The sequence below is a fragment of the Propithecus coquereli genome, unplaced genomic scaffold, assembly GCF_000956105.1.
Source record: "Propithecus coquereli isolate 6110/MARCELLA unplaced genomic scaffold, Pcoq_1.0 Scaffold26, whole genome shotgun sequence".
Classification (NCBI taxonomy): Eukaryota; Metazoa; Chordata; class Mammalia; order Primates; family Indriidae; genus Propithecus; species Propithecus coquereli.
The window spans coordinates 10,688,731-10,697,412 of NW_012148174.1; the positions used below are offsets into that span (position 1 = coordinate 10,688,731).

Sequence of the window (8,682 nt, forward strand, 5' to 3'; positions counted from 1 at the left end):
AAGTTAAAATAATGAGATACCAAGTTATAGTCAGCAGATTGGCAAAATAATTAATAGTCTGAGATTGCGAAGGTTTGGCAAGAATGTGAAGAAATGGAAACCCTTAACCACTGTTAGCTGTAGTAATAGATTTTTTCAACCATTTTGAAGAGTGCTATATTATTTATAGACATAGGTAAGTAATTGTATAGAAGTATTCGTAAGATTAAGCAATGGTTTCTTAGATATGACACCAAATGCATAAGCAACAATAGAAAAAATAATGAAATAGACTTTATCAGTTAAAAAAACCCTTTTCTTCAGAGTACATCATCAAGAAAGTGAAAAGACGACACACGTAATGTATTTGTAAATCACATAACTGATAACGTGCTTGAATCCAGACTATATAAAGAACCTTTACAAATCATTAATAAAAAGAAAGTTAACTCAATTTAAAAATGGGCACAGATTTAAACAGACATTTCTCCAAAGAATATATACAAATGGTCAATTATCACATGAAAAGATGCTTAAAACATTATAAGTTATCAGAGAAATTCAAATAGAAACTGTGAGATAAGACTTAATACCCACTAGGATGGTTATAATCAAAAAGACAGAAAATAACGGTGTTAGCGAGGATGCGGAGAAATTGGAACCCTCGTACACTGCTTCTGGGAACGTAAAATGGTACAGCCACTTTGGTAAACAGTCTGACAGTTCCTCAAAGTGTTCAATGTGCAGCTATCATACGACCTAGCAGTTTGACTCCTAGATATATACCAAAGAGAAATGAGAACTTATGTCCAGGAAAAAACTTGCACACAAACGTTCATAGCAGTGTTATACATAGTAGCCAAAAGGTGAAGAACAACTCAAATGTCTACCAACTGATAAATGGATGAACAAAACGTTATAGAATGTTATTTGGCAATAAAAAGGAAGTACTGATACATGCCACAGCAAGGATAAACCTTGAAAACTTTATGGTAACTGAAGGAAGCCAGATGCAGAGGCCACAGATTGTAGTATTTCATTTATATGAAAAATCCAGAATAGTTAAATCTACGGAGAAAGTAGATTATCAGTCTCAGGTTTCCCAGGGCTGGGAGGATAAGGGGGTCACTGCTAATGGGTACAGTGTTTTTTTGTGGGGGGAGGGGTCTAAAATTAAATTGTGAGATGGTTGCATAACTCTGTGCATATATTTAAGCAATGAAGTGTACATGTTTAATGGGTGAATTCTATGGTATGTGAATTATATCCCAATAAGCCTCTTAAAAATATGCATAGGAGTGATAAATAGCAAATTTAGGGTAGTGGGGAATACGGGAAGAGAGGGAGCTGGTACTCATTTGGCTTCATCCTCTAATATTGTATTCCTTAGAAATCAGAAATCTAAGATTTTATAAAAATGAGGTGCAAGAATCTAGTATTCTCTACCTGTTTTTGTATATTTATAGAATTTTATATCACAGAAGGGATAACGAGAAATGAAATGAAGTACATTGCATCTCTCCCTCCCTTCCAGCTAGAAACATGGGTTTTCCTTTTCCCCTAAAAATTGAAAATATTCCCTACAAATAAAATATTCACTTAGGGCTCCCACATTGACCATTGTTTGCTTCTTCTGATATCAATTATAAGACTATTTTATCTCTAAAACCATAATTTTACAAATGATAAAACAAGGTAATTTTATTTGTCATTTTATTATTTTGTTTATAAGCAAAATTCTTTGCGATGAACAGTTAACCATTAGTCCTGGTTCCAGCAGATCCTTTTTCCTTTGCTCAAACCTTAGCAGACTCACCCGCCTGGAGTCCTGCTTGCTTGGTTAGTGGGAAATGGTGTCTTCTGGGCACAGTTGCTGTTCATAATTCTGAGCCTGGCCTTGTTAATTTGCCTGTGAACCTTTATCTGGACTCTCCCCCCAACAATAGAAGATTCTCGTGGTGGACAAAGAGCATGCCCAGAGCCAGGAAGGCTTATTCCTGAATTGAAGGAGCCATTCCTTTTCTACCTGTACACAAATCCCTTTCCTATCATTGGGGTTGGTGGTTGGGAAGTTGCGTGCACTGACAGGTTTTGCTCAGATAGGAGGACATTAGTGGCCATCACTGGGGGGGAACGTAAAATGACCTCAGGACCTTAAAGTTTGTAGTACTAATAACAAAAGATGGCACAGCTGACGCAAGCAGGTTGGTCTGTCGTGATGGCCGCACTCCAGTACAGATGGAGGTACAGGTACCCCGCAGAGTACAGTACAGGAGAACTGTCTTCTAACTCTGGAGCCTGGAAACATAAGAGCAGTTGGAATAGTTGGAAGCAGAATCAAAGAAGCAAGAAAATGTGCAGAGCCAGAGGTTCGTGTTGGGGAGTGGAGATGGGTGGACAGAAACCGGATTATGACCAGACGGTGCTTCGCACATCGTGGTTCCTGCGTCCACATCACATGGGAACCTTTTGGAAAAGCAAATTCTTGGGCCCCAACCCCAATCTCCTGAACCAAAAACCTCAGGGGATGAGCCCAGGAATCTGAGTTTCAACAGGCCTTCCAGGTGATTCTGCTAAGCACTGAAGTTTGAGAACCACTGGACAAGTTATGTTGATTTTTCAGTGCCTGGGGAATAAGTTTGAACTGTATCCCACAGGCAATAGAATTTCTTGGGACATTTGTGAGCAGAGTTACGGAATGATTAAAGTAGTGTCTTATTTAGGCAATAGGGTTTTCTGTCTCATTTTTCTAGTAAAGGAATTTTAGGTAAGCAAAAAAAAAAAAAAAACCACAATATCTAGTGATCTGATTTAATTCGTACATTTCTGAAGAGTATGTTGGTTTGTAGTTTCTTTTAATTAAATGAGTTGTTGAATGATTTAATAGAACTTTGAAACTTTGAAACTTAAGTGATTTTTATTTGCTATCCATTATAGATGCTTTCCTTTGTATGCCATTTGATTCCCTAAACTCGAAGCATTTTACAGATTTAACAGGACCTAGGTGCGCTCTTAAATCCTGGAGATATTACCCAAATAATTTTAGAAAATGGCTTTGGGCATTCCCCAGGTCATTTTATTGTGTAGTTTTTCCCAAGTATGTTTTGCGTTTTAAATGTTTTCATTTTTCCTCTTAATCTTGTTATATATCAGTAACACATGATGTGTTGGCATCTTCTGGAATAACACATTTGTTCCAAGTGAAAAGGACTGGGTTCAGAAAACCTAGTCGGCCAAGGAGTTTACCTGGCAGAAATCTATGTTGAATCTAAAACTAATGTGTTCACATTTTCCATCAGAATGAAAATGGATTGAAGCCAAGAAAGCACTATGAGAAGTTTGTTGGTCTCTGCCCTGCATGAACAGCATTAGCTAAATATGCCATTTCATCTTTTAGATAATAGACAACATGTTGAAAAAGATCTTTTACCTCTAATTCTGAGGTGGGGATGACTGTACAAAATACGATTCTGTTATCCTCTCTTCGAGAGTCATTTTGGTCAGAGTTAGGATAATTTTATTTAATTCCAGATGGTCCTACTTTTACATTTAAATGGAAAGTTGATATTAAAATGCAGTAAGCATTTTTGCTGTTAATCTCCCTAATCCTATAAAATATTCTAGAGCATATTAGACTTAGATCTTGTCCAAGAGTTAACTATTTGGGAAAAGGCGGTAGCCTTTTCCGATGGGAATGAAAAGACTTGAATTTTAATATTTGCCTCGCCACTAAATACTTATTACGTGACTTTGGACATCACCTTTAATATCTCAGAGAACTAGGTGAGAGAAAAATAATTGAAATATTTCATATGGAAAGTTGGTTTGGGACAGTGTTATTGCATCTTCAAAATAAGCATAATGAGTTGGAGAAACCATTCATTATTTTTCCTTGATTTATCAAACTTTTATTGAACAGCGCCTGTCTTTCAATGTGGTGATATGCTCTGTGGGTTTAAGGAAACTTCCTAGATGGAGGTCATGTTCTGGAGGGGAGGAAGACAACCACAAAGAATACTTTGGGAATAGATAGGTATGCATCTGACTTAGAAGGAGGTATCAGCCAACTTGAGAACTGGAGGCTGATGAGTTATCCGGGCAAAGAGAGGAAGTGAACAAGTTCCAGACAGGGACCAACACGAACAAAAGCCCAGAGAGACTGAGAGAGCCAGGCACAGCCGGAGAACTGCAGAGTTTGGAGTAACTGCAGAGTTGGAGGTGAGCGGCTACTTTGAGATTGTGAGCAGGAGACAGATGATGAAGGTTTGTGTGGACCCAGGATAGGAAGCATAGACGTGTTCCTATGGGTTGCATAGATCCAGTGGTATTTCCCACCACCTTCTCCTATCAGTTAATGGCAATTCCATCCTTACAGATGATTAAGACAAAACCCTTAGCTCTTTTCATCCCTCACATTGTGCACATGGTCCACTGGAAAAGTATTTCAGCGCCCTCTGTATTGGGCACCTGTGCGCATCCCTTCAAAATCCTCTTGGATCTACTCAACTGCTGTCACGGCTGCAGCGACCGGTTCCATGCAGGCATTGACCAGCTTTGTGAAGGTGGGATTAGATACTGTCTCATCTCTTGGCCTCCTGCTGTGTGCGCTCTTTGATGTAGCATGTGGGACTCGGGCAGGAGCCATTCTGTCCTCAAGCATGACCTGCCATGAGGGACAGACGACTTCTTGATGAAGCCAGACCCGACCACTGAGGGGTACATTTTGAAAAAAGGAAAAAGTCATTTATCTCTTAAGGTGAGGTGTCTCAGTACCTCTAGAGTACAAAGAATTTACCTTTAGCTTGTCCTGGCTGGCTTCAAACTCTGGATTTTGCTTTCCTAGCCCTCTTCTTTTGTTGAAAACTTTAGTCACCAGAAAGGAGCAAGTTCCTTAGTAAAACATCCAAAATGCATGCAGTGAAAAATGTCTAAATGTTTCCAGTAAGAGTTTTGATATGTATATATATCTGCTTAGTAATACAAAATTTTTAATTGTTGTGTTCTTCACCAACACATTTTTCGTGTATGTCGAAGCTTAGGTTTTTACCAGTAGCTTTCATACCTCCAGTGATTTTTATTACCTTATTTAGTAGAGGAGAGTCAAGCATGTTGAACTGGTCTTCAACCTAGAAATTTATTAAACAACTTAATTTCTCAAGGGGAAAACACTGTTGGAAGAGATTACCGTATACAAATCTCTGGGCTGGTAGAGGGTAGAGATGGAGAAGATACTGCCCAAGGAAATTTATAGAAACTAAAACAAAATCACTGTCTGAACAGTGACCATCTCTTAGTTGGTGAGCACAGCTTAGCTGTGTGTGAAATCTTTGACATATTACTTGAGTTTGATCCTTGCCGTTTAATCTCATACTCAGGTTTGTAGTCTGCTGAGACGATGACGATTTCCCAGTCTTAGCTTACATGAGATGCTCAGTGGGGCACAGAAGTATTGAGGGCTAGATTGCTGGAATTGCTATCCATAGGGTATAGATTCTCAACACATACGTGAACTCTAAACCGTATTGCAGAAAGAAATTACAGTTCTTGCTTTCATGGATGGAAGAAATTGTGAGAACCATAATTCAAGGGCTCAAGATAGTTCCGATTTAATTAAAAGAACCTTTTCATACTTGTTTTTAAAAAGCCTGGTTACCTTAATGGAACTTTGTAAACTTAAAATAACTGTGTTAGGGCTCACAAGAGAATCAGAGCCAGTATGTGTGTGTGTGTGTGTGCATGTGCGCATAAAGATATGTATTATAAGGAATTGGCTCACATTATTACGGAGGCTAACAAGTTCCAAGACCTGCATTTGGCAAGCTGAAGACCTAGGAAATCTGATGGTGTAGTTCGAGTCAGAAGGCTAGCAGGCTTGAGACCCGGGAACGGGGGAGGTTTCAGTTTGAGTCCAAAGACAGGAATAAACCCATGTCCCAGCTTGAAGGCAGTCAGGCAGGTTCCCTCTTACTTGAGGGAGTCTCAGCCTTTTTGTTTTACTCAAGCTTTCAACAGATAGGATGGGGCCCACCCACTTTAGGGAGGGCAATCTGCTTTACCCAGTCAGCTGATTTAAATGTTCATCTCATCCAAAAACACCTTCACAGAAACGCTTAGAATAATATTTGAGCAAATATCTGGGCACCTAGTATCCCCATCAAGTTGATACATAAAATGAACCATCACAATAACCCATTTTTAATCTATCGACATTTGTTCAATCAGTAAGCATTTTAGGCTTACCTGTGTGGATTCAGCAGAGGGTCAGACATTCTGGGTATTCTGAGAAGCAGAAGACAGGTGCCAGGCTTGATAGAGACAAGAATATAGTTTTATAAAGTAAGGAAAAAATATAAGTCTTCAGCGGTTGTATTCTTCATGACATTTTTCATGTGTATTGAGGCTAACCACATGGGACTAAAATTGAATTTCTTACTCCGAACTTTAAATTATTAAACAGCCATTAAGAAAACTATATACTTTTGATTTTTCATCCATTTTTATCCGTTTTTTGTTTATATCGGTATACATATCCATCTGGAAGTCAGTAGCATAATCATAAAGTAATGAACCAATCAAATCTTAGTCTGTCTGAAAAAATCATTACTTTATGAAGTGGCGACTGCAAAAAAAAAATTTTTTTTTTAGCATTTTGTGCCCAAGATGTTTTAATCTATTATTGCATCATATTTGTGGTCCACTATTTTGTGACATGTGTTTCTTAATCCAGGTAGTGTAAAATATTTCTTTGTTTTCTGGGCATGGTAGGTAAACAAAGTATTGATTTCATCTTTTATTTGAAAAGCATGAGAATCCTTACACATATGATATAATTATTTACCCAGAAAGTATAGCTTATTAAATAGTCATTACAGATGTGCCCTTTCTTTCCACCCTGTCCCCACCCTGTCCCACTCAAATTTAAGTAAGTGAGAAGTACAAGGCAACTGGGGAAACAATTTTAAAAACATGAATAGTATGTTTGGATGATTCTAGACATTTTAGAGTAAAACACAAAACAAAATTATGTGATTAATTTTTAATTAAAGATTGAAAAAATTGAAATGACTTAAGTATTTTGAGTTTGGCTCATGTTGAAAATTATAGAAGGTAGGATTCTGTTAAATAAACATACTGATTTTTCTCAATTTCTTATTTGTCTCCTATTTTCTGCAAATTTGACTGATACATCTCTTGGTTGCATGACAATGGCAGGGTAGCTATTTCCACAATTCAGACTCTTGTGTGAAGGTACCTTTATAGAAACCTGTCTGTTTATGTTTCTTGGTTGGGGAAACAAAATTTCTAAGACATGAGAGGGGAATCATTTCTGTACATCTGGAAACAGCAAACATGTTTCCCCCTCTTTCCCAGATACCTTTTTCAGCAGTGAATCAGAAGTGGTGGGTTTTGGAGAGTTTTGTTCTTAGTGAGTTAATATTCGACTTGCCAGGCCATTTGCATTTCTTAGGCTGACCTTGGCAACCCCAGCATTGCCATGGTTATCTTGGGGGTATCTCCCCACTTTTGGCAACCAGGAAATATTCAAGGCTGTGGCCTCATCAAGAGAAGTTTATCTATGTGATATCATCCTCTGACCGGGATGTAGGATTGATGTTAAGTACAATACTTTGGTGAATGCTTTCTTTGAAGACTCACATCCAGTGTGAAAACCTTTTATTTTTCTGGAAAAGATCTGTGACACTTTCATAATAGCAGGGCTTGTCTTGTTGATTTAGATCAAAATGATTTCCTCCCAGCATCATAACCATTTTACTGTTCAGTGGTGCAGAAGGCATTCTGAAGAGTTGGTGAAATGTTTTGGATCATTCCGAATAGGATGAGAGACAAAAAAGAAAATATCACCAACAGAACTCTGGAGAACTTACAAAGGCAAAAAATAAGAGCATTTCCACACTGAGAAGTTAAGTGTTCCAATGATACGAGTCATTCAGATAAACATCTAATACAGAACCGAATGTTTAAAATTCCGGTTAGCCTGTCTTCATGCCTTCTCCGCTTTGGAGTCTTACTGTTTTCTCTCTCAAGTTCTAGGGAAAGAAAAGACAACTTCACTTAATGCCTAATGAATATTTATGAAGTCCTTTGACAATTAAGAGCTCATTAAAATTCACTTTAAAAGAAAAGAGATAAAAACACTTTTAAGACCAAAGCAGGATGTGACAAGTAGAAACTTACATCTCTCTTTCCTTGTTGTGAATTGACAAGTCCAGAAACACTCTGCAGATGAACTGTCTTTTAAAAATGACTAGGTAGTAGTTAAATAAAATAGACAGATTGGGTTATTATATGGTGACTTTAATTTTGCACTGACTTTTGGCTTGGTGGGTGTTTTTTTCTGAGGCTACTTGGAAATCCTGCTTTTATGTGGCATATCATAATGGTTAGGAGATCAGGCTTCAGAGTCACTTTTTGTATTTAAATCTCAGTTTCAACTCTTCCTAGCTCTGTGACCTCAAGCAAGTTCTCAGTGCCTCGGTTTCTGTATTGATAGTACTAGGCAACCCAGGAGCTTGTTGGAAGAGGCAACTGAGTTAATACACAAAAACTATGTAGAATAGTGCCCGGCATGCTAGTTTTCTCTGCCTTGAGAAATCTTTCCTTTCAGTTCAGACTGGGTGGCTCTTGCTAGAGTCATTTGGAAAGGTCTTTGTTTTCCCCTTGCTGAAGGGGTGCAAAGGAGGA

General features: G+C 38.1%; 1 protein-coding gene across 1 annotated transcript in view; it reads left to right on the forward strand.

The window, feature by feature from the left end:
• The window catches only part of BMPR1B (bone morphogenetic protein receptor, type IB), a 193,364-nt gene that overhangs the window by 54,967 nt on the left and 129,715 nt on the right, over window positions 1–8,682 (forward strand). The window lies entirely within an intron of this gene.